We start from the raw sequence: 26510 nt of genomic DNA, 5'->3' as shown, positions 1-26510 counted from the left end.
ACGAGCAAGGGGCAACCTGTTCCGGGACGAAATTGTCCCATTAATAACGGATCCTCGACTGCACATAATTTTGGGTGGAGATTTTAACTGCGTATTGCGTCCAGAAGATCAAATCCCGAACTTCAACTTTTGTGAGGAGCTGCTGCTGTTAATTAACGGGCTAGATATGATAGATGCTTGGTGCCACCTTCGCCCGCACACCCGAGGATACACGTACGTATCCAGTACTTCGGCAAGCAGACTAGACAGGCTGTATGTAACGAAAGGTTTTATCCATAATATAACTGACTGTGAAATTTGGCCTCTTAACTTCTCGGATCACTGCGCATTTCATATAACCGCGAAGCATACTAAACAAAAAACATTCCTGGGAAGGGGCGTATGGCAGCTAAACGTGTCACTTTTGGAGGACGCAGTACTGAAACAGGAGGTTCATGCTACATGGCAGCGTTGTCTTCGGATGCAATCCAGATATCCAACACGCATCATGTGGTGGCTACAGTCTGCGAAACCGCAGATAAAAAAATGCATCGCACGATATGGTCGCATGAAAGCGTACTGGCGAAAACGCACCTTGGAGTATCACTTTCTTTGCCTCCGCGAACTATATGATGACCCCATGGGATTAGTAGCAAACAGCTCTAGAATAAAACGCACTAAAGCAAGAATAACGGCGTTGGTACGACAATCACTAGAGGGGAAAAAAGTTCGATCGCGTCCTCCGATTGAACTGACGCAGGAGAATACGTCCGTATATCACGTGATACGGGAAGCCAAGAGAGGTAAACAAAAGTTAATCCACACTCTCAGTGATGAACAGGGGAACGAATACGATCAACAGGTCACAGTAAAAAACTACGTGGTGCAACATTATACAGATTTTTACTCCGCATCGGCGACTGACGCGACGGCAAGTGAGCCGCTTTTATCCAACATTCAATCCACGGTCCATCCAACTGACAACGCCGACCTTGTAGCCCACATAACTGAGGAAGACGTATGTGCCATAATCAAAGACTCGCCTACAAAGAAATCTGCTGGTTTAGATGGCCTACCCACAGAATTTTATGCTTGTTTTTGGCACATCATAGGACCGGAATTCACCAAAATATGCAATGAATTATTGGGAGACGTGCAGATGCCATCTCAGTTTACCGAAGGAATGATTGTACTGATCCCCAAAAAACCACGTAGCGCTACGCTGAAGGATTTTCGACCACTAACACTCCTCAATTCCGACTATAAAATCTTCACCCGACTCATAAACTGTAGACTGAAGATGGTACTGCCGAAAGTACTTGGCCCTTATCAAATGAGTGCTGTCCCAGGGAGATCAATGTCGAATGCATTATGTGAATATAGAGACATAATATATTTGTCGTGGCTATGCAAATGCAATGTTGGTCTCATGTTTTTAGACTTCGATAAGGCTTTTGACCGCATCAACCACCACTTTCTACTAACTGTAATGCAACGGATGGGATTCAGTGCTCATTTTATTCAGATCATACGCAAATGTATAGTCGGCACTTCCTCTCGAATCAAAATTAACGGTCAGCTAAGTTCACCAGTCCCGATCAAGCAATCAGTGAGACAAGGATGCCCCCTTTCTATGGCACTATACGCAATCGCCGTAGAACCGTTACTGTTAAACCTGCATCACAGGTTACAAGGTCTACAGGTGTTGGGTACAAAAACCGTGTGTCACGCTTATGCTGATGACGTCAGTGTAGTAGTTAACACGCACTCAGAAATGGAAGTCGTTCAACAAATAATCCACGCTTACGCCACTTCTTCCGGAGCCAAACTCAATGAACAAAAATCTAAAATTTTACCTGTCGGACCCCATACGGAGACCATTCAAAGGACATGGCTACAAAGAACAGAGAAGACGAACCACTTAGGTATGATTCTAATGGCCAACCCCAGAGAGATGACAGTAGCCAACTGGGACCATAAACTACATATATTCAGGGCTACTCTCCGTGAACACAAAACTAGAACGCTCAATCGGATACAGAGAGCTCTATTGATTAACAGCTATGCGCTAAGCAAAATATACCACATCGCAGCAGTGTTACCAGTACCCAAGGATACAGCGCAAAAGCTTTTAGCTGCAGCGTATTGGTTCATATGGAGCGGAAACATCTTTAAAGTCGCCATGCCAACCATAGTGTTAACCCGCGCCGCTGGTGGGTTGGGCGTCAAAGACATCAAGAACCAATGCACTGCCGTATATATGGACCGAATCCGCAAAATACTGCAGTCACCCCATCCGACAATTACGAAAACTTTATTCAACAGGTTAGCCCCAACGAGCAAAAAGGCCCCAGTCGATGTTGGTCGCATCAGCGCTCAACTCGATCACGTCCGGACTTATTACCTGGAAATGAGCTATATTCAAGATACTTCACAGCTGCTTAACACCAGAAGGACCTATTACCACCTCACGAGACACCATAGGCAAAACCCAATTGAAGCGAAATATCCAGCGGTCAACTGGAGTAACGTCTGGAAAAACATTAACAATCCCATCCTCCACTCCAAAGTAGTGTCCACGTGGTATGACATTGTGAACGAGAAGGTCCCCACAGGTGAACAGTTGCACAATATCAAAATGAAGCAGAGTCCGTACTGCGGTCATTGCCATACTGTAGATACCTTGGCACACATTCTCATCTGCCGCGACCAATACTACATATGGAACTGGACTAGAAAAAAACTCGCAATAATTACTAGAACCACAGACTCTGCTATAACACTTAAAGATGTACTTCAACCAGACTGGCATTTCTTTCCTGCAACAAAGCACAATAGCTATGCTTGGATTATCGGCCAGTTTGCATATTTTGCAGTTACGAATACACATGCGAGTATAGACGAGTATATACAGTATATAATGGAAGAACACTACAACCTTAAAACGAGTCGGAAATACAAAGCTTTGTCTCAAAATTTCTTACTTCACACTTTGCCATAATGAAGCGGTAAATTTTATTTTATTTTATTTTATTTTTGGTTGGTGCACAACACTACAGCGAGTCGATACTAATTGTGCTTCATTATAATTAAGTTGGCATTTATTTACTTACTTATTTTTATAGTACAGCAAGTGAAAGTGCCTCAGGAAAACTAATTTTGCCAGAAGCCGTAACATAAAACAAATCAGAAGTGCTTGATTGATTTCGTGTTCTTCTGTTTCACGGGTATTGGACAGATTGTCACGGCAAGAAGAATTATTCAGTTCCTTTATATATTTAAAAAAAAAAATAATGAAAAAAAAAAAAGAAGAAAAAGAAAAACATGGATAGAGCGTCTGCCATAAAAAAAAAAAAAAAAAAGGGTATGATTCCTGCTTTGGGTGCAGGAGGTCCCGGGTTCAAATCCCGGACGAGCACTGCCATTTTGACCGTGCTGAAGAGTAGGTGGAACTCAGCCCCGGTTGCAGCTCCTCAATGAAGAGTTGACGCCTGTTATAGCACGTGGATATAACAAGAATGCGGCACCAGTAAAGTACGTAGGTGTAATTCGGTAGAAAGGCAGACGGTAATTTTGCATGCAACGGAAAACAAGGTTGTCTTTGCGGGATATGTGCACCGTGAGTGGAGATTCAGCTTAATTGTGCGACAGTCTACCCTCATCTTACTAGCGACGGCAACAACCAAGGGGTGGCATGTAAGATTGAGCGTGGCTAAGAGTTTCTCATTATTAGTTAGCATCACACTTTGACAGAGCTGTGACAAGGCGAGTAGGGTGAGCTCAGGAAAGCCAGTAGCAAGCGTACTTGAAGTAGCCCTGAAGAACCGGATTATAAATTTTGCCAGCCATAATGAAGCTAGGGGCGTTCTCAGTTACCAAATACCGGTGCAATAAGAGAGCAACAGTATTTGACAGTAAAATGACGCCCTATCCGTCTAGCATACAACATTGCTTGTCTCTGCATACGCGGACGTGAGGTCATCTCGGAAATGAAATCCGAAATATAGATTAAAATTGTTGTGTTCCCGCCCGGGATCGAACCGGGGACCTTCTGCGTGTAAAGCAGACGTGATAACCGCTACACCACGGAAACGACGGTTCTTTTCATGTACCACCCGGAGACTCGTAATAGCAACAGTTTCTCTTCTGTGTTAGCAAGGGCATCGGCTACGAGCTCCCTCCGATTCGTGAAGTTCCTGTAGTAAAAGACGTCGCTGGAAACAATCCAACCGCGACAGACAGGGAGAACGCTGGCTGAGCTGCAGCCCTACATGGTGAGACCATCAAAGGTGGCGTCATTCACATGCAGTGCGTTTTCGGAACGAATAGACTCGTTGGTCTAGGGGTATGATTCCTGCTTCGGGTGCAGGAGGTCCCGGTTTCAAATCCCGGACGAGCCCTTGCGTTTTGTACAACGGTGTGGTAACAAATCGCATGGCGGCGGCTGTTTCGCGCATTTCCAGGCCTCCAAGTCAGCGCTAAAATCCGACAACCAGTTCTGAAACCGTTTCATGTTTCATTTGAGCCATGTGCACCCTGCTGATGGAACGTTTGAAGTTGATTTAAATGGTCACAGTAGAGATCGTAGCAAGTGTCTTGCTGAGTGCGACGAAAACGGGTTTCCGCCCGCAATCGAGCCGGGGACCTTCTGCGTGTTCGGCACGGCGCCTGGGCTCGGCGGCAGCTGCTGCTCTTTCCTTCCTTACGAGATACCGTCGATTCGCGCAGTCGTTATTGCAAAAGTTGTCACCAAAGGCAATCGCTTCGTTAGCGGCACTTTGCCTGGGCTCGGCGGCAGAGCCTGGGCTCGGCGGCAGCTCTGCATGGAGGCACCAGCAGCCCAGCCAGGCCGCCGCCGGCACCGGTGCGCCACAGCGCAAGGAGCCGGCGGCCGCCCTGCAATGCCCCTGTCGTTGCATATTCCACCCGCCCCATATCCTCTCCATGTCTGACTCACTACCCCAAATGACACTGCAGTCGACGTGCTTATTACTATCGCTTTTGGAAGAACCAAGGCGCAGTATTCTAGTGTCGAACCGGTACTGCAAATTGGGATTAAGCAAAAATTTATTGTGTGGTCGAGCGACAGCCTCGGCTCGCTCTTCCTACATGATCGCTTCTTGTGCGGAATAATTCCAAGCTCGCCGATGGCTTCAGAGTTGGTCTTCTCGAAGTTTTGCTTTCGCACTGCATTCCGCAATCTTTTCGTTATGAGTTGTGTGCTTCGGTTTCCCGACTTTCTTGTGTTTAGTGCGTTTGGCTTCTCTTAACCCTTAGCCACCGCTTGCCGACATTTCCTCACTATCATCTGTCGATCTGCAGAGCTCGATGACGGCCTCGCGGCCGTTCCTGAGCTCGTGGAACGGTCGAATCTGTAGTTGTTTCCAGATCTCTCCCACACAACGGCCTCCCAGAAGCTTGGATTACAGAAGTACGCCACTACTCCCAGCCGGAGATTCACGATTGAAAGCAGAATGACATGAGCTACACGCAGCTCCGATTTTTTTTTTTTTTTTTGTGTCTGACCTACTTTGAAAGACCTTGTAGTCGATTTACTTACTACTATCGCTGTTGGAAACCAGGTGATAACCGCACAGTATTTTAGAGACGATCAGGTAATGAAAATTTAGAATAAGTAAAACAGTATCAAAAGAAGTTGTGTGGTGGAGCAGCACATGCAATTCACGCTTCCTAGATAATCGTTACTGCATAGAATAATTCTTTTGTCTGCGGCGTCTTCAGTATCCGTCTTCTGGAAATTTTGCTTGCAGTATATTGCGCAATCTTTTCGTTATGAGTTGGTGCTTGGTTTCCCGATGTTCTTTTGTTTAGTGCATTCGCCTTCTCTTAACCCTGAGAAAGCACATACCGAAACTGAGGCACTGCCGGCTGTTCATAAGCAGTGCTCGATGAAGTTATTTCGCTTTTTATTCGTTGCCTTTAATATTCTTCTCATCAGTGGTGAGTGCTGCCTGCAGAAAGCGTTTATCTTGCGAATTCGCGTGAAAGTTTGTGTTCCCTGTGAGGCCCACTACTTGGGATTAACTTGACTGCTCCAGCCAGGTGGCTCGTTGGTCTAGGGGTATGATTCCTGCTTTGGGTGCAGGAGGTCCCGGGTTCAAATCCCGGACGAGCCCTGCCATTTTGACCGTGCTGAAGAGTAGGTGGAACTCAGCCCCGGTTGCAGCTCCTCAATGAAGAGTTGACGCCTGTTATAGCACGTGGATATAACAAGAATGCGGCACCAGTAAAGTACGTAGGTGGAATTCGGTAGAAAGGCAGACGGTAATTTTGCATGCAACGGAAAACAAGGTTGTCTTTGCGGGATTTGTGCACCGTGAGTGGAGATTCAGCTTAATTGTGCGACAGTCTACCCTCATCTTACTAGCGACGGCAACAACCAAGGGGTGGCATGTAAGATTGAGCGTGGCTAAGAGTTTCTCATTATTAGTTAGCATCACACTTTGACAGAGCTGTGACAAGGCGAGTAGGGTGAGCTCAGGAAAGCCAGTAGCAAACGTACTTGAAGTAGCCCTGAAGAACCGGATTATAAATTTTGCCAGCCATAATGAAGCTAGGGGCGTTCTCAGTTACCAAATACCGGTGCAATAAGAGAGCAACAGTATTTGACAGTAAAATGACGCCCTATCCGTCTAGCATACAACATTGCTTGTCTCTGCATACGCGGACGTGAGGTCATCTCGGAAATGAAATCCGAAATATAGATTAAAATTGTTGTGTTCCCGCCCGGGATCGAACCGGGGACCTTCTGCGTGTAAAGCAGACGTGATAACCGCTACACCACGGAAACGACGGTTCTTTTCATGTACCACCCGGAGACTCGTAATAGCAACAGTTTCTCTTCTGTGTTAGCAAGGGCATCGGCTACGAGCTCCCTCCGATTCGTGAAGTTCCTGTAGTAAAAGACGTCGATGGAAACAATCCAACCGCGACAGACAGGGAGAACGCTGGCTGAGCTGCAGCCCTACATGGTGAGACCATCAAAGGTGGCGTCATTCACATGCAGTGCGTTTTCGGAACGAATAGACTCGTTGGTCTAGGGGTATGATTCCTGCTTCGGGTGCAGGAGGTCCCGGTTTCAAATCCCGGACGAGCCCTTGCGTTTTGTACAACGGTGTGGTAACAAATCGCATGGCGGCGGCTGTTTCGCGCATTTCCAGGCCTCCAAGTCAGCGCTAAAATCCGACAACCAGTTCTGAAACCGTTTCATGTTTCATTTGAGCCATGTGCACCCTGCTGATGGAACGTTTGAAGTTGATTTAAATGGTCACAGTAGAGATCGTAGCAAGTGTCTTGCTGAGTGCGACGAAAACGGGTTTTAGCCCGCAAACAAACAAACAAAAAAAAAAAAAAGAAAAAAAAAAGAAAAAAAAGGTGTATGATTCCTGCTTCGGGTGCAGGAGGTCCCGGGTTCAAATCCCGGACGAGCCCTTGCGTTTTGTACAACGGTGTGGTAACAAATCGCATGGCGGCGGCTGTTTCGCGCATTTCCAGGCCTCCAAGTCAGCGCTAAAATCCGACAACCAGTTCTGAAACCGTTTCATGTTTCATTTGAGCCATGTGCACCCTGCTGATGGAACGTTTGAAGTTGATTTAAATGAACACAGTAGAGATCGTAGCAAGTGTCTTGCTGAGTGCAACGAAAACGGGTTTCCGCCCGCAATCGAGCCGGGGACCTTCTGCGTGTTCGGCACGGCGCCTGGGCTCGGCGGCAGCTGCTGCTCTTTCCTTCCTTACGAGATACCGTCGATTCGCGCAGTCGTTATTGCAAAAGATGTCACCAAAGGCAATCGCTTCGTTAGCGGCACTTTGCCTGGGCTCGGCGGCAGCTCTACATGGAGGCACCAGCAGCCCAGCCAGGCCGCCGCCGGCACCGGTGCGCCACAGCGCAAGGAGCCGGCGGCCGCCCTGCAATGCCCCTGTCGTTGCATATTCCACCCGCCCCATATCCTCTCCATGTCTGACTCACTACCCCAAATGACACTGCAGTCGACGTGCTTATTACTATCGCTTTTGGAAGAACCAAGGCGCAGTATTCTAGTGTCGAACCGGTACTGCAAATTGGGATTAAGCAAAAATTTATTGTGTGGTCGAGCGACAGCCTCGGCTCGCTCTTCCTACATGATCGCTTCTTGCGCGGAATAATTCCTAGCTCGCCGATGGCTTCAGAGTTGGTCTTCTCGAAGTTTTGCTTTCGCACTGCATTCCGCAATCTTTTCGTTATGAGTTGTGTGCTTCGGTTACCCGACTTTCTTGTGTTTAGTGCGTTTGGCTTCTCTTAACCCTTAGCCACCGCTTGCCGAAATTTCCACACTATTATCTGTCGACCTGCAGATCTCGATGAAGGCCTCGCGGCCGTTCCTGAGCTCGTGGAACGGTCGAATCTGTAGTTGTTTCCAGATCTCTCCCACACAACGGCCTCCCAGAAGCTTGGATTACAGAAGTACGCCACTACTCCCAGCCGGAGATTCACGATTGAAAGCAGAATGACATGGGCTACACGCAGCTCCGATTTTTTATTTTTTATTTTTTTTTGTGTCTGACCTACTTTGAAAGACTTTGTAGTCGACTTACTTCCTACTATCGCTGTTGGAAACCAGGTGATAACCGCACAGTATTTTAGAGACGATCAGGTAATGAAAATTTAGAATAAGTAAAACAGTATCAAAAGAAGTTGTGTGGTGGAGCAGCACATGCAATTCACGCTTCCTAGATAATCGTTACTGCATAGAATAATTCTTTTGTCTGCGGCGTCTTCAGTATCCGTCTTCTGGAAGTTTTGCTTGCAGTATATTGTGCAATCTTTTCGTTATGAGTTGGTGCTTGGTTTCCCGATGTTTTTTTGTTTAGTGCATTCGCCTTCTCTTAACCCTGAGAAACCACATACCGAAACTGAGGCACTGCCGGCCGTTCATAAGCAGTGCTCGATGAAGTTATTTCGCTTTTTATTCGTTGCCTTTAATATTCTTCTCATCAGTGGTGAGTGCTGCCTGCAGAAAGCGTTTATCTTGCGAATTCGCGTGAAAGTTTGTGTTCCCTGTGAGGCCCACTACTTGGGATTAACTTGACTGCTCCAGCCAGGTGGCTCGTTGGTCTAGGGGCAGTCAGCCGGCAGCGGCCGTAGCGGTCGGACGCAGGTTGTTTACGCTCTCGCCTGTGGCGGTCGCGTGCTGTTTGGTAAGTGTGCGCTTTGCTGCGTTGTTGTAGTGTGGAGTGATGAATTGCTATCGATTATAATGTATCAACTTATACGGAAAGACACATTGAAATTGAGTTTTGACCCGTACTATGCACGACCGAAGTCCTTTGAAGTTGAGTTATTCATTAGAGACGTTATGAAAATCACTATTGATGATATGGTTGGCATTCACCTATCTATCGTCAGCAGTACGGTCTACCTAAAATTGTTGAGACCCGAGAAATGCGAGCAGGTCATTCAATCTTGTGGAGGAGTTTTAAAGTTTAACCATTCTGACGGCAATGTTGGTGATGTCAGAGTTTCGCTTGCCGGTCTTGGAGTCAGAACTGTTCGAATATTCGAATTACCCTTTGAAATATCCGCTGACCAAATTAATGCTAAATTGAGGGAATATGGAACGGTCATCAGCAATACGGCAGAAAAGTGGTCGAATATGCACATTTTCCCGGTGTTAAACGGTGTCCGGCAGGTGAAGATTGATATGTTGAAGCACATTCCGTCCTACGTCACTGTGTGTGGCTACAGAGGCATTGTGATTTATGATGGGCAGCCGAGAACCTGTGCGGGCTGTGGTTCCACCGAACATATCCGTGCTCAATGTGTCCAACGGCGCGTGGCGCAAATACCGGCCGGTGAGCGTGAGCAGCAGGGCCCGACGTCTACGTTGCCTATATCATACGTCGCCGCCGCCCGGGCTAACGTTACCTCGGAACCTAGTTTCGATGTTTCGCTAGAGAGTCTGCGCGAAGTGCAGGAAGGCGTCACGCCGATGGACACGAACGACGTACCAGCTGTTCCTTCTTCACACACCTCGAAGGGGGGCGATACTCACTCGGAGCAGGGGCACCAACCGGACACCGAAAGTATCCCGGCGGGCGTTCCGGTTCGAGACGACAAGACCGACGTGGACCGGGTGGAGTCGAACGAGCTGGCTGGCCACCAGCCCCCGCGGTCTCCCAAATCACAGAAGAAACGCCGGCTGGCACATCAAGGGGCAGAAGCAAAGGCGCCAATATTGCGTGAAAAAGCGAACCACGTACGACAGAAACTGACTGAAGAGACTGAACCACCGTCGTCGGCAACCAGCAAAACGACAAAAAAATCCCGGACTGAGGAATCGCACACTGATCATGGACGATTACCCTCAGGCGACCCTGCGATAACAGATGCAATGGATCAGAACCCTGTATCTGACGTATCCAAGCTCTCGGATTGCGGTATGCAAGCGGACAGGTTCGTGTGTGATTGGTCGGATGACGTGGAAGAGGGTGGTCGGGAAGAAGATTTCGTAAAGGATCGGCGACGTACAGATAGTCCGTTATCGGAAGCTCAAGCTGATGTGTCCCACCAGCAACCAACGGCTACCGCTGGCGTCGGCGCAGAGGCTGATGACGTAGACTTCTTTTAGATGATGTTTGCCATTAACATCCATACTCGGCTTATTGTCACCTAGATCTCTGTTCTCATGCCGTCCTTGCAAGCTTACCGAATTGCGACATTGAACATCAATAAGATCAGTAGCCCACTAAACTTAAAAAATCTTCAAGATTTTCTCTATGCCGCTGATATTGATCTCATCATGCTGCAGGAAGTGACCAATATTAACCTTGACCGTATCACAGGCTACAATGCCGTCGTTAATCCTGGACATGCCACTGATCCAGGGACCGCGATCATGGCTAAGGAAGGGATAGTGATGTCACATGTCGAGCGCCTGGCGTCTGGCAGAGGTATAGCGACTACTATCAATACTACTAGATTTATCAATCTCTACGCCCCATCCGGCTCTGGGAGACGCCGACAGAGAGCAGAGTTTTTTAAAGATGACATTGTGCCACTTTTTACACCACCTTCGGAACAACTTATATTCGCTGGTGACTTTAACTGTGTCCTCAGTCCCAAAGACCAGACGCCGAACTTCAATCCGTCCGCCGAGCTTCGCACTCTCATTGAAGAGTTGAATTTAATAGACACGTGGGAGCTTAGACACGGTGACAGGCCCGGATTCACATTCGTTACTGGCCACTCAGCTAGCCGCATCGATAGAATCTACGCCTTATCAAATATGAGGGAAGATGTTTTGCAGGCAGAGCTATGGCCGACTGTCTTTACAGATCATGTGGCATATATATGTACCGTCAATTTAGCCAAACAAGGGACGTACAGGGCAAGGGGACCCTGGAAACTAAATGTAGCGTGTTTACCAGAACCCGGGTGTCACACAGTCTTCCGCAATACGTGGGCAGCATGCGAACGAAAGTTTCCCGCGTACGATTCTGCCATTACGTGGTGGGTAAAATGTGCGAAACCCGCCTTAACAAAAGCGATGAAGAATTATTCCCGAGATCGATGTGCCTGGCAGAAGCAAACCCTGGAATTTTACTTTCAGTGTTTAAGAGATTTATATCGAGAAGATGCAACAGTAATAGCAAATCGTACCCATATTAAAAGAATACAGGCTACGATTCTAACCCTCAAACGGAAGCAATTGGAAGGCTGTCAAGTCAGGACACGTCTGCAAAACGCTGTACGGGACGAAACGACATCAATGTATCATGTTATTCGCGAACAGAAAAGGGGGCGCAGAAAGATATTGACAGAACTGCACACTGCAGATGGTCGACTCTTAAACCAACAGCGCGACATACGAAACGAGATTTACAAACATTTCACAGCACAGTTCACGGAACACCCAGTGGATATGGCGGCGCAGCAAGCCCTTCTGGCTCGCCGTTTTGCGACATTGAGCACGGCAGAAGCAGACGGCCTCGCTGCAGTCATAACTGAAGATGAAGTAGAGGACGCCATTCGAGGGAGCCCACAGAATAAATCGCCTGGCCCCGACGGCTTACCGGCTGAGTTTTATCGAACCTTTCGTCACCATTTAGTTCCAAAGCTGACCTTGGTCTGTAATGATATCTTAAATGCTGGAAGTGATATCTTAAGGGAATTCTGTGAAGGCATAGTGGTATTGGTACCCAAAACCCCAGCGGGAAAGACAGTCGACAATCTCCGACCGCTTACATTACTTAATGCCGATTATAAGATATTCGCGCGGGTCATGATGCAGCGATTCAGTACGGTACTTAGTACTGTCACGGGGGCCTACCAGACGAGCGTTGGGAACACTAGAAACATACAGCAGACGTTAAGTGCATATAGAGATATCATAGCTACAGCCGCCGCTTGCGACCTGCGATGCGCTCTCGTCTCGTTAGATTTTGAGAAAGCATTCGATAAAATCAGTCACTCATATCTTCTGTGCGCGATGGCAGCAATGAACTTTCCACGGAAAGTTATTGACACTGTTACACTCCTGCTGCGAAACGGTACGTCCAAGATCTGTCTCAACGGACAACTCAGTAAACCTATTAACGTCGCTCGGTCGGTACGACAAGGTTGCCCGATGTCAATGGCTTTGTTTGCAGTTGCTCTTGAACCCTTACTGTTCTCCCTGGCGCAAGACCTCCCGGGAATACGCATACATGGCCAGAGGATCGTATGCCAGGCATTTGCGGATGACGTCAGTTTCGTGGTGACGAAAGAAGAAGATTTGGAACGTGCGTTTCAGCTGATATCCACTTATGCAGCCGCATCAGGAGCGAAAGTCAACTGTAAAAAGTCTGGCATTATGGAACTTGGTAGAGGACTCGAAATTGGCAATAGCCAATCACTAAAAAGAATGACAACATTTAAATGTCTCGGCATTGAATACACGCGCACCATCCGCTGCACGTCTGCTCTTAATTATCGAAAATTATTGGCACAAATTCGGGCCGGCATACGGCAACATCATTTGCGAAATCTCAACGCCATACAAAGAGTGCTTTTAATCAATACTTATATTGTTTCTAAAGTGAATTATGTCGCACAAATCCTACCAATACCAAAGGTCATCGCACAACGAATGCTTGCAGCGCTCGGACATTTTGTCAGTAGGGGACACATTTTCAAAGTACCATTTGCAACTTTGACGCTCCCCTTGGGAAAGGGCGGCCTCAATCTGACTGATGTTTACCACAAAGCGAAAGCATTATATATCAGCAACATGTATAAACAATGGCAACGATCACCAAATTCCTTAACGGCCCACCTTCTCAATGAAATTGCACCTGCCAGCATGACGCCTCCGGTAAACGTAAGTCACATCCCGACTGCATTTAGCCACTTTAGTACTTTTTTCCTCGAATACAGCTATATTCAAAGCAACATACCTGAGAATGATCTTTACCGGGTCAAAGCACTTTACAGCTGCCTGACGGACAGTAAGCCGCACAACAGAATAGAAGTGAAGTATAGAGACTGCAACTGGGCCAAGATCTGGGAAAACATTCCTGACGCACACTTACCATCGCAGGTGCGGTCTACATGGTACATGGCGGTCAATAGGATCATACCGACAAATTCAAAACTACACATGATCCACTTGGCAGACACTCCGAACTGCGTCCACTGTACTCTCCTAGATACCATCGAACATCGCTTTCTATGCGAAAATGTGAAGGACATCTGGCTTCTCTTTGCACGGAAGCTCTCAAGTATGCTGCGTACTGCACCTAGAATGATTACTCCAGCTGGACTCCTCACTCCTGATGCCGTTCCATACCCTCCGGCAAAACGACGAGCAGTCACTTGGCTTCAAGGTCAGACGGTGTATTATATATTATCGGCGCCAGAAAAACATAAAGAAGACTATTGGCTATACCTAATAACTCAACACCAGAAACTTCAACGAATCGACAAATACAGAGAAAAGTATGCTTTCTTTCTCCTCCGAACGTTGACGTAGAGAGATATTCCTCCAGGGCGCCGTCGCAGTCCGAAAACTCTGATGGATGGCCCTTTCACGACTATGATAGTCGCAATTAGGATTCGGAATGCGGCGATCGAACGGCCACGAATATGAAACGGACCACCCCGACAGTGGTGACGCTTTGGGGGATGATGCCTCTCCTGTCGAGAGCTCTGCGAGACTGTTCTACGAGATCCCCGTCGAATTTTGTAGATCTAATATTCAAATTATAAATTATTCGTTTCTTGTTTATTCAATTAGTAAGATCCGTTTATTGAAAAGAAGACGTATTTATGTTATGTTTGACCTTCTCCTGTCAGAGGAAGAGAAGAGTTGTTCCTTCTTGCTGTGGAAGACTCCAGCATCACCAAGTTTATTTTCATACATTCAGTCTCCCTCGGAAAGTGATGAGTTTTCTAACATTCCTGCAGAAGATTTCATTTGCTTCATTTTCCACATCACATATAGTGGTAAACCAAATAACCACATGGATACTGAAGAGAATCCATTTGTTTCATGATTAATTTTTTATTTCAACGGAGATTTTTGCTAATGGCGGAGAAGTCGAGCCGATGAAGGCACTTTTGGCGAGCGTGTGGACGGGCTAGAAGGGGTGGATGGAGGCCCGTTTAAAAAAAAAAAAAAAAAAAAAAAAAAAAAAAAAAAAAAAAAAAAAAAAAAAAGGGGGTATGATTCCTGCTTTGGGTGCAGGAGGTCCCGGGTTCAAATCCCGGACGAGCCCTGCCATTTTGACCGTGCTGAAGAGTAGGTGGAACTCAGCCCCGGTTGCAGCTCCTCAATGAAGAGTTGACGCCTGTTATAGCACGTGGATATAACAAGAATGCGGCACCAGTAAAGTACGTAGGTGGAATTCGGTAGAAAGGCAGACGGTAATTTTGCATGCAACGGAAAACAAGGTTGTCTTTGCGGGATATGTGCACCGTGAGTGGAGATTCAGCTTAATTGTGCGACAGTCTACCCTCATCTTACTAGCGACGGCAACAACCAAGGGGTGGCATGTAAGATTGAGCGTGGCTAAGAGTTTCTCATTATTAGTTAGCATCACACTTTGACAGAGCTGTAACAAGGCGAGTAGGGTGAGCTCAGGAAAGCCAGTAGCAAGCGCACTTGAAGTAGCCCTGAAGAACCGGATTATAAATTTTGTCAGCCATAATGGAGCTAGGGGCGTTCTCAGTTACCAAATACCGGTGCAATAAGAGAGCAACAGTATTTGACAGTAAAATGACGCCCTATCCGTCTAGCATACAACATTGCTTGTCTCTGCATACGCGGACGTGAGGTCATCTCGGAAATGAAATCCGAAATATAGATTAAAATTGCTGTGTTCCCGCCCGGGATCGAACCGGGGACCTCCTGCGTGTAAAGCAGACGTGATAACCGCTACACCACGGAAACAACTGTCATTTTCATGTACCACCCGGAGACTCGTAATGGCAACAGTTTCTCTTCTGTGTTAGCAAGGGCATCGGCTACGAGCTCCCTCCGATTCGTGAAGTTCCTATAGTAAAAGACGTCGATGGAAACAATCCAACCGCGACAGACAGGGAGAACGCTGGCTGAGCTGCAGCCCTACATGGTGAGGCCATCAAAGGTGGCGTCATTCACATGCAGTGCATTTTCGGAACGAATAGGCTCGTTGGTCTAGGGGTATGATTCCTGCTTCGGGTGCAGGAGGTCCCGGGTTCAAAACCCGGACGAGCCCTTGCGTTTTGTACAACGGTGTGGTAACAAATCGCATGGCGGCGGCTGTTTCGCGCATTTCCAGGCCTCCAAGTCAGCGCTAAAATCCGACAACCAGTTCTGAAACCGTTTCATGTTTCATTTGAGCCATGTGCACCCTGCTGATGGAACGTTTGAAGTTGATTTAAATGAACACAGTAGAGATCGTAGCAAGTGTCTTGCTGAGTGCGACGAAAACGGGTTTCCGCCCGCAATCGAGCCGGGGACCTTCTGCGTGTTCGGCACGGCGCCTGGGCTCGGCGGCAGCTGCTGCTCTTTCCTTCCTTACGAGATACCGTCGATTCGCGCAGTCGTTATTGCAAAAGATGTCACCAAAGGCAATCGCTTCGTTAGCGGCACTTTGCCTGGGCTCGGCGGCAGCTCTGCATGGAGGCACCAGCAGCCCAGCCAGGCCGCCGCCGGCACCGGTGCGCCACAGCGCAAGGAGCCGGCGGCCGCCCTGCAATGCCCCTGTCGTTGCATATTCCACCCGCCCCATATCCTCTCCATGTCTGACTCACTACCCCAAATGACACTGCAGTCGACGTGCTTATTACTATCGCTTTTGGAAGAACCAAGGCGCAGTATTCTAGAGTCGAACCGGTACTGCAAATTGGGATTAAGCAAAAATTTATTGTGTGGTCGAGCGACAGCCTCGGCTCGCTCTTCCTACATGATCGCTTCTTGCGCGGAATAATTCCTAGCTCGCCGATGGCTTCAGAGTTGGTCTTCTCGAAGTTTTGCTTTCGCACTGCATTCCGCAATCTTTTCGTTATGAGTTGTGTGCTTCGGTTACCCGACTTTCTTGTGTTTAGTGCGTTTGGCTTCTCTTAACCCTTAGCCACCGCTTGCCGAAATTTCCACACTATTATCTGTCGACCTGCAGATCTCGATGAAGGCCTCGCGGCCGTTCCTGAGCTCGTGGAACGGTCGAATCTGTAGTTGTTTCCAGATCTCTCTTACACAACGGCCTCCCAGAAGCTTGGATTACAGAAGTACGCCACTACTCCCAGCCGGAGATTCACGACTGAAAGCAGAATGACATGGGCTACACGCAGCTCCGATTTTTTATTTTTTATTATTTTTTGTGTCTGACCTACTTTGGAAGACTTTGTAGTCGACTTACTTCCTACTATCGCTGTTGGAAACCAGGTGATAACCGCACAGTATTTTAGAGACGATCAGGTAATGAAAATTTAGAATAAGTAAAACAGTATCAAAAGAAGTTGTGTGGTGGAGCAGCACATGCAATTCACGCTTCCTAGATAATCGTTACTGCATAGAATAATTCTTTTGTCTGCGGCGTCTTCAGTATCCGTCTTCTGGAAGTTTTGCTTGCAGTATATTGTGCAATCTTTTCGTTTTGAGTTGGTGCTTGGTTTCCCGATGTTTTTTTGTTTAGTGCATTCGCCTTCTCTTAACCCTGAGAAACCACATACCGAAACTGAGGCACTGCCGGCCGTTCATAAGCAGTGCTCGATGAAGTTATTTCGCTTTTTATTCGTTGCTTTTAATATTCTTCTCATCAGTGGTGAGTGCTGCCTGCAGAAAGCGTTTATCTTGCGAATTCGCGTGAAAGTTTGTGTTCCCTGTGAGGCCCACTACTTGGGATTAACTTGACTGCTCCAGCCAGGTGGCTCGTTGGTCTAGGGGTATGATTCCTGCTTTGGGTGCAGGAGGTCCCGGGTTCAAATCCCGGACGAGCCCTGCCATTTTGACCGTGCTGAAGAGTAGGTGGAACTCAGCCCCGGTTGCAGCTCCTCAATGAAGAGTTGACGCCTGTTATAGCACGTGGATATAACAAGAATGCGGCACCAGTAAAGTACGTAGGTGGAATTCGGTAGAAAGGCAGACGGTAATTTTGCATGCAACGGAAAACAAGGTTGTCTTTGCGGGATATGTGCACCGTGAGTGGAGATTCAGCTTAATTGTGCGACAGTCTACCCTCATCTTACTAGCGACGGCAACAACCAAGGGGTGGCATGTAAGATTGAGCGTGGCTAAGAGTTTCTCATTATTAGTTAGCATCACACTTTGACAGAGCTGTAACAAGGCGAGTAGGGTGAGCTCAGGAAAGCCAGTAGCAAGCGCACTTGAAGTAGCCCTGAAGCACCGGATTATAAATTTTGCCAGCCATAATGGAGCTAGGGGCGTTCTCAGTTACCAAATACCGGTGCAATAAGAGAGCAACAGTATTTGACAGTAAAATGACGCCCTATCCGTCTAGCATACAACATTGCTTGTCTCTGCATACGCGGACGTGAGGTCATCTCGGAAATGAAATACGAAATATAGATTAAAATTGCTGTGTTCCCGCCCGGGATCGAACCGGGGACCTTCTGCGTGTAAAGCAGACGTGATAACCGCTACACCACGGAAACGACGGTTCTTTTCATGTACCACCCGGAGACTCGTAATGGCAACAGTTTCTCTTCTGTGTTAGCAAGGGCATCGGCTACAAGCTCCCTCCGATTCGTGAAGTTCCTGTAGTAAAAGACGTCGATGGAAACAATCCAACCGCGACAGACAGGGAGAACGCTGGCTGAGCTGCAGCCCTACATGGTGAGGCCATCAAAGGTGGCGTCATTCACATGCAGTGCATTTTCGGAACGAATAGGCTCGTTGGTCTAGGGGTATGATTCCTGCTTCGGGTGCAGGAGGTCCCGGGTTCAAAACCCGGACGAGCCCTTGCGTTTTGTACAACGGTGTGGTAACAAATCGCATGGCGGCGGCTGTTTCGCGCATTTCCAGGCCTCCAAGTCAGCGCTAAAATCCGACAACCAGTTCTGAAACCGTTTCATGTTTCATTTGAGCCATGTGCACCCTGCTGATGGAACGTTTGAAGTTGATTTAAATGAACACAGTAGAGATCGTAGCAAGTGTCTTGCTGAGTGCGACGAAAACGGGTTTCCGCCCGCAATCGAGCCGGGGACCTTCTGCGTGTTCGGCACGGCGCCTGGGCTCGGCGGCAGCTGCTGCTCTTTCCTTCCTTACGAGATACCGTCGATTCGCGCAGTCGTTATTGCAAAAGATGTCACCAAAGGCAATCGCTTCGTTAGCGGCACTTTGCCTGGGCTCGGCGGCAGCTCTGCATGGAGGCACCAGCAGCCCAGCCAGGCCGCCGCCGGCACCGGTGCGCCACAGCGCAAGGAGCCGGCGGCCGCCCTGCAATGCCCCTGTCGTTGCATATTCCACCCGCCCCATATCCTCTCCATGTCTGACTCACTACCCCAAATGACACTGCAGTCGACGTGCTTATTACTATCGCTTTTGGAAGAACCAAGGCGCAGTATTCTAGTGTCGAACCGGTACTGCAAATTGGGATTAAGCAAAAATTTATTGTGTGGTCGAGCGACAGCCTCGGCTCGCTCTTCCTACATGATCGCTTCTTGCGCGGAATAATTCCTAGCTCGCCGATGGCTTCAGAGTTGGTCTTCTCGAAGTTTTGCTTTCGCACTGCATTCCGCAATCTTTTCGTTATGAGTTGTGTGCTTCGGTTACCCGACTTTCTTGTGTTTAGTGCGTTTGGCTTCTCTTAACCCTTAGCCACCGCTTGCCGAAATTTCCACACTATTATCTGTCGACCTGCAGATCTCGATGAAGGCCTCGCGGCCGTTCCTGAGCTCGTGGAACGGTCGAATCTGTAGTTGTTTCCAGATCTCTCCCACACAACGGCCTCCCAGAAGCTTGGATTACAGAAGTACGCCACTACTCCCAGCCGGAGATTCACGATTGAAAGCAGAATGACATGGGCTACACGCAGCTCCGATTTTTTATTTTTTATTTTTTTTTGTGTCTGACCTACTTTGAAAGACTTTGTAGTCGACTTACTTCCTACTATCGCTGTTGGAAACCAGGTGATAACCGCACAGTATTTTAGAGACGATCAGGTAATGAAAATTTAGAATAAGTAAAACAGTATCAAAAGAAGTTGTGTGGTGGAGCAGCACATGCAATTCACGCTTCCTAGATAATCGTTACTGCATAGAATAATTCTTTTGTCTGCGGCGTCTTCAGTATCCGTCTTCTGGAAGTTTTGCTTGCAGTATATTGTGCAATCTTTTCGTTATGAGTTGGTGCTTGGTTTCCCGATGTTTTTTTGTTTAGTGCATTCGCCTTCTCTTAACCCTGAGAAACCACATACCGAAACTGAGGCACTGCCGGCCGTTCATAAGCAGTGCTCGATGAAGTTATTTCGCTTTTTATTCGTTGCCTTTAATATTCTTCTCATCAGTGGTGAGTGCTGCCTGCAGAAAGCGTTTATCTTGCGAATTCGCGTGAAAGTTTGTGTTCCCTGTGAGGCCCACTACTTGGGATTAACTTGACTGCTCCAGCCAGGTGGCTCGTTGGTCTAGGGGTATGATTCCTGCTTTGGGTGCAGGAGGTCCCGGGTTCAAATCCCGGACGAGCCCTGCCATTTTGACCGTGCTGAAGAGTAGGTGGAACTCAGCCCCGGTTGCAGCTCCTCAATGAAGAGTTGACGCCTGTTATAGCACGTGGATATAACAAGAATGCGGCACCAGTAAAGTACGTAGGTGGAATTCGGTAGAAAGGCAGACGGTAATTTTGCATGCAACGGAAAACAAGGTTGTCTTTGCAGGATATGTGCACCGTGAGTGGAGATTCAGCTTAATTGTGCGACAGTCTACCCTCATCTTACTAGCGACGGCAACAACCAAGGGGTGGCATGTAAGATTGAGCGTGGCTAAGAGTTTCTCATTATTAGTTAGCATCACACTTTGACAGAGCTGTAACATGGCGAGTAGGGTGAGCTCAGGAAAGCCAGTAGCAAGCGCACTTGAAGTAGCCCTGAAGAACCGGATTATAAATTTTGCCAGCCATAATGGAGCTAGGGGCGTTCTCAGTTACCAAATACCGGTGCAATAAGAGAGCAACAGTATTTGACAGTAAAATGACGCCCTATCCGTCTAGCATACAACATTGCTTGTCTCTGCATACGCGGACGTGAGGTCATCTCGGAAATGAAATCCGAAATATAGATTAAAATTGCTGTGTTCCCGCCCGGGATCGAACCGGGGACCTCCTGCGTGTAAAGCAGACGTGATAACCGCTACACCACGGAAACAACGGTCATTTTCATGCACCACCCGGAGACTCGTAATGGCAACAGTTTCTCTCCTGTGTTAGCAAGGGCATCGGCTACGAGCTCCCTCCGATTCGTGAAGTTCCTGTAGTAAAAGACGTCGATGGAAACAATCCAACCGCGACAGACAGGGAGAACGCTGGCTGAGCTGCAGCCCTACATGGTGAGGCCATCAAAGGTGGCGTCATTCACATGCAGTGCATTTATGGAACGAATAGGCTCGTTGGTCTAGGGGTATGATTCCTGCTTCGGGTGCAGGAGGTCCCAGGTTCAAATCCCGGACGAGCCCTTGCGTTTTGTACAACGGTGTGGTAACAAATCGCATGGCGGCGGCTGTTTCGCGCATTTCCAGGCCTCCAAGTCAGCGCTAAAATCCGACAACCAGTTCTGAAACCGTTTCATGTTTCATTTGAGCCATGTGCACCCTGCTGATGGAGCGTTTGAAGTTGATTTAAATGAACACAGTAGAGATCGTAGCAAGTGTCTTGCTGAGTGCGACGAAAACGGGTTTCCGCCCGCAATCGAGCCGGGGACCTTCTGCGTGTTCGGCACGGCGCCTGGGCTCGGCGGCAGCTGCTGCTCTTTCCTTCCTTACGAGATACCGTCGATTCGCGCAGTCGTTATTGCAAAAGATGTCACCAAAGGCAATCGCTTCGTTAGCGGCACTTTGCCTGGGCTCGGCGGCAGCTCTACATGGAGGCACCAGCAGCCCAGCCAGGCCGCCGCCGGCACCGGCGCGCCACAGCGCAACGAGCCGGCGGCCGCCCTGCAATGCCCCTGTCGTTGCATATTCCGCCCGCCCCATATCCTCCCCATGTCTGACTCACTACCCCAAATGACACTGCAGTCGACGTGCTTATTACTATCGCTTTTGGAAGAACCAAGGCGCAGTATTCTAGTGTCGAACCGGTATTGCAAACTTGGAATAAGCAAAAATTAATTGTGTGGTCGAGCGACACCCTCGCTTCTTGTGCGGAATAATTCCTAGCTCGCCGATGGCTTCAGAGTTGGTCTTCTCGAAGTTTTGCTTTCGCCCTGCATTCCGCAATCTTTTCGTTATGAGTTGTGTGCTTCTGTTTCCCGACTTTCTTGTGTTTAGTGCGTTTGGCTTCTCTTAACCCTTAGCCACCGCTTGCCGAAATTTGCACACTGTCATCTGTCGAGCTACAGAGCTCGATGAAGGCATCGCGGCCGTTTCTGAGCTCGTGGAACAGCCGAATCTGTAGTTGTTTCCAGATCTCTCCCACACAACGGCCTCCCAGAAGCTAGGATTACAGAAGTACGCCACTACTCCCAGCCGAAGATTCACGTTTGAAAGCAGAATGACATGAGCTACACGCACCTCCGATTTTTTTTTTTTTTTTTTTTTGGTGTCTGACCTACTTTGAAAGACTTACTACTATCGCTGTTGGAAACCAGGTGATAACCACACAGTATTCTAGAGACGATCAGGTAATGAAAAATTAGAATAAGTAAAGCAGTATCAAAAGAAGTTGTGTGGTGGAGCAGCACATGCAATTCACGCTTCCTAGATAATCGTTACTGCATAGAATAATTCTTTTGTCTGCGGCGTCTTCAGTATCCGTCTTCTGGAAATTTTGCTTGCAGTATATTGTGCAATCTTTTCGTTATGAGTTGGTGCTTGGTTTCCCGATGTTCTTTTGTTTAGTGCATTCGCCTTCTCTTAACCCTGAGAAACCACATACCGAAACTGAGGCACTGCCGGCTGTTCATAAGCAGTGCTCGATGAAGCTATTTCGCTTTTTATTCGTTGCCTTTAATATTCTTCTGATCAGTAGTGAGTGCTGCCTGCAGAAAGCGTTTATCTTGCGAATTCACGTGAAAGTTTGTGTTCCCTTGAAACACGTATGTAACATAGCAGCGATGGCGAGGCATTGTAGCATCTGTGACCAGAGAGTTTGCGCTTGACCGCGCGTGTGTTGCGAGCAGTTCGCTAGTTGTCGCTATGCAGAGCAGTACTCTGTCAGTAGTCGTTGCGAGTCTGTCAGTAGTCGTTGCGAGTCTGTAGCTCTGTCTAGTTGAGAGCAGTACTCTAGTAGTAGTCGTGCAGTGCAGTACGCCAATAGTCGTCATGGAGAGCGGTCGGCAACACTGGTCAAGATGGTGAATAAGGTATACTGTTAATTAATATAATTATTAGATAAAGAAAAATTTTATTTATTGTAACTATTCTCCAACAAGTCCCCAATAATAATTTTTATTCCAAAAGCATTTTTTCAAAAAAAATTAATTTTTATTGAACTAAAGATTTCGTTGCACTTCCCATCTCACTCCATTTCTTTTGAAGAAAAATTTCACTAAAATCACAAAAAAAAGGGAATATTATCATTTGCAATGCAGTTCCTCCAAGCGGTGCGCAACAACAAGAGCAGAAATGTGACATCCATTTATTCTGAGGTAAGACTTTAACTCTGATTGTTTTACACAGGGCCAAAGACCGATATTTCGGTTTAATTGTATTTTCTTGTCACTGAACGGACTTTAAATTTTGTGAAGAATTTATCATTTCTATTAAGTATTGTCATGTTTATTTCCCTATAAAATTACGGTGGGGAGGTTACACTTGGCGACACCCAGTCCAGGATCGAATTTCGTTGAGAGTCTTTTGAACAACAGTCAGATATCTGCTCTTGTTTGCTTAACTATAATTAGGATTTGGCGCTACGCTTTTACTAATTTTGTGACTCTCTTTCCACAGATCAACGACAATTCGTTTGCTCTGTTGTATTTGTGTGTTGCTTTCGCATTTGTGCTTATTTGTTTGTGAATAATTTTGACTATTGTTAAAATGCCGCGAAAGACTGTGAATAGTGTATCGCGAGGTATTTTGAATGAAATTACCGACTTAAACAGCGTGACCGACAGTAATTGTGACACGCAGTGTAATGATGACAATCCTGCGTTCACTAACAATCAGTGTATTCCAACCACTAATGATGACTTTTGTCTTAATGATGAACAAACGAACTCGGTTATGTCCTCTGTTGATTTGACGACAATCGATGACGCGGGACGCTCTATTGTAATGAGCGCTGCCCAGCTTAATACACGCGATTTGGAAAATTCAAGTAACGTACAGACAAATTTGTCTAATGAAAATGAACAGATCACACAAAGTAGGACGGATTTATTTAATTCCGAAACAATGTCTGACAGTGTACATTCGACTGACAAACTTTTTTCTAAATCTCAGAATAACCAAATGGTTACAGTAAGCGAGAAAGTTCCAGATCCACTATTGAACAGCACAGAGAATAGAAATGCTAATTTTGAATCGGATCCAATTATGGCATTTTTGCGGCAAAATTTCAAACAGTTTAATGAAAAATTTGATAAAAATGACGAAAATTTCAGACAACTTAGGGAAGATAACAAACAAAAGAACGAAAAACTAGACAAACTTAGTGAGCAGTATAAACAACTTAATAAAAAACTTGATGAGCAGAACAAACGACTGGAAGAAGAAAACAAACAATTTAGAGAACGGAACAAACAATTTTCTGAAAGTATTAAACAGCCGAGAGAAAAACACGATAATGTTAATGAACAGAACAAACAAGTTAGGGAAGAGATTACAGCTGTTACCGTTCAATGTCAGGACAGTAAAGAACAATTACATGCGGATACTAAGGCTTGTGCTAATAACAGTAATAAAGAAGTTGGCACTGTTGCACAAGGCTTAGATAATTCAAATGCAACACAGATCCACGAAATTAATGTAGTCACTGGACAATGCCCTAAAAACGCAGTACAGATACGCGACGAGTTTAATTTGAAGTCACTGGAAGTTTCACACACTCCGAATACGGAAGTCAATAATAAAAGTGAACGACAGAACAACCAAAATGTCGCAAGTTTTCAAGTAACAGAATTAAAAACTATTTCAGTCACCAATACGTCACAGAATCCGCCACGTTATGAGCATTTGTCAGAGTCACGCAGCGTGTATAATGTGAACAATTTACAGAGACTACGCGAATTAAAATCTGAAAAGCTACGCGACTTAAAATCTGAAAAGTTACGTAACTTGAAGTACGAAATGACACAGACAAACAGATTCACACACAAACCCGAACGTGTTTTTAAATTCAATGACGAGTACGTAGATTTCGAGCAATTTGCATTAGTAAGAAAATGTAAAGAACTTAATAATGACAGCGTACAGGTACACGATTTGCATTGTATACGACAATTTATCTTTGTACATTCACCGCTATTGCCTGTAATGCAGAAGCCAGCTTTGAACCTGAGGCGACAATTTATTTTTGTATTTACAACAGCATTGCCTGTAATGAGGAAACTTGAATTAACAAGAATACAACAATTTGCTTTTGATTTTTTACCGCCATTGCTTGCAACGCAAAAGCTAAAATTTATTTGCAGTGCGTAATTGACCTCAGGGGATTCATTACGCTTTAATGAATATGTGCCGTAGCGAGCATAGGGCCCCGAGCTGTAGTAGTGCTGTTTCATCTTTAGTTTTCTGCACTGCTGCCTTTTCTTCTACTATCCTTTATATCTATCTAAAATAGCTCTTTAACTATTGCTCTACGTAGTATTAAGAAACGTGTAATGAAAACCCGATGTGACAAATTTTTACTGAAAGTGACAACATTCTTTAGGCACTCCAGTAATGACAACTACCAAAACTTTAATAACAGGCAAAATTCTAATTATCAATACCGTCAAAATTTTCAGCAACAGGAACAACACTTTGGTAACAATAGAGGTGTTTCACAACAACAACATCAAAACCAGCCGGTTAGTATACCTAACCAACAATGGAATACACAAGGTCAACCAGGCTTTAATGTTTCGCCGCGTGGACGTATAGTCCCTGGTTCAACAAATAGTAACGCACGGGAGCAGAGAAACAACTATGTACAAAGAAGACAGTATTTCAATTCCTATCGCAATACACCGTATAGGAATGATTATTACGACAGACGTAAAAACGATGAGCACAATTACCAGCGTACATATAATAACAGTCGGTCTCACCAACAGCAAAATCATACGCAAGAACATATTCTCATGAATGAACCCGACAGTAGGTACCATCCAGAGCGTAACACGTCTGGAAGAAGTAATAGAACAGTTCAAATAGTCGAAATGCCACAGAATCCTCCTAATAATAATAATACGTCAGATAGAATCTGACTAAATACTGCACAGGACGCATCTTCCAATAATACAAGCACTACCTTAGACACGCAAAATGTTGTTCACGAAAACGTAATTACTTTTGACGACATCAGAGACACTCTTTTACAGGAAAGACCAGTTATTCAGAAAACCATTTCACATCCTGTTATCGAAATTAAAATTGGTTCATCGAAATTCTCAGCAGTAATTGATTCCGGCTCACCTATATCAGTAATAAATGAGGAGACTTTTAATGAGTGCAACAAAGAGAATACCTATCCGACACTACCTTTAGGCAAAACAAAAGTGAAAGGAGCAGTACCGAGTAAAGGAGTAGACGTTAAATTACAGACGCATTTATCATTTTGTATTGGAGGTCATACTTTTCACTCTAATTTTTGGATTGTTCCTTTATTGACAACAGACGTTATTTTAGGTACGAATTTTCTGGTACAACACGACGCAGTTATTGATTTTCAGAATTCTTATTTAATGTTAAAGGATGAAAA

At 46.4% G+C, this 26510-nt stretch overlaps 11 non-coding genes across 11 annotated transcripts; 6 read left to right on the top strand and 5 right to left on the bottom strand.

The window, feature by feature from the left end:
• Positions 1–3999: 3999 nt before the first annotated feature.
• Trnav-uac lies at positions 4000–4072 on the bottom strand. Its single transcript has one exon. It is a non-coding gene; the product is annotated as a tRNA-Val (tRNA).
• Positions 4073–6044: 1972 nt separating this feature from the next.
• Positions 6045–6116, top strand: Trnap-ugg. Its single transcript has one exon. It is a non-coding gene; the product is annotated as a tRNA-Pro (tRNA).
• Positions 6117–6717: 601 nt separating this feature from the next.
• Trnav-uac lies at positions 6718–6790 on the bottom strand. Its single transcript has one exon. It is a non-coding gene; the product is annotated as a tRNA-Val (tRNA).
• An 8544-nt stretch (positions 6791–15334) lies between these two features.
• Positions 15335–15407, bottom strand: Trnav-uac. Its single transcript has one exon. It is a non-coding gene; the product is annotated as a tRNA-Val (tRNA).
• Positions 15408–15642: 235 nt separating this feature from the next.
• On the top strand, positions 15643–15714 carry Trnap-cgg. Its single transcript has one exon. It is a non-coding gene; the product is annotated as a tRNA-Pro (tRNA).
• A 1652-nt stretch (positions 15715–17366) lies between these two features.
• On the top strand, positions 17367–17438 carry Trnap-ugg. The gene has a single exon. It is a non-coding gene; the product is annotated as a tRNA-Pro (tRNA).
• A 601-nt stretch (positions 17439–18039) lies between these two features.
• Trnav-uac lies at positions 18040–18112 on the bottom strand. Its single transcript has one exon. It is a non-coding gene; the product is annotated as a tRNA-Val (tRNA).
• Positions 18113–18347: 235 nt separating this feature from the next.
• Trnap-cgg lies at positions 18348–18419 on the top strand. The gene has a single exon. It is a non-coding gene; the product is annotated as a tRNA-Pro (tRNA).
• Positions 18420–20071: 1652 nt separating this feature from the next.
• Trnap-ugg lies at positions 20072–20143 on the top strand. The gene has a single exon. It is a non-coding gene; the product is annotated as a tRNA-Pro (tRNA).
• Positions 20144–20744: 601 nt separating this feature from the next.
• On the bottom strand, positions 20745–20817 carry Trnav-uac. The gene has a single exon. It is a non-coding gene; the product is annotated as a tRNA-Val (tRNA).
• A 235-nt stretch (positions 20818–21052) lies between these two features.
• Positions 21053–21124, top strand: Trnap-cgg. The gene has a single exon. It is a non-coding gene; the product is annotated as a tRNA-Pro (tRNA).
• The last annotated feature ends 5386 nt before the right edge of the window (positions 21125–26510 follow it).

Source organism: Schistocerca americana, chromosome 2, assembly GCF_021461395.2.
Source record: "Schistocerca americana isolate TAMUIC-IGC-003095 chromosome 2, iqSchAmer2.1, whole genome shotgun sequence".
NCBI lineage: Eukaryota > Metazoa > Arthropoda > Insecta > Orthoptera > Acrididae > Schistocerca > Schistocerca americana.
The sequence above is the reverse complement of the archived record's forward strand: the minus strand, read 5'-3'. Positions and strand labels throughout refer to the sequence as shown.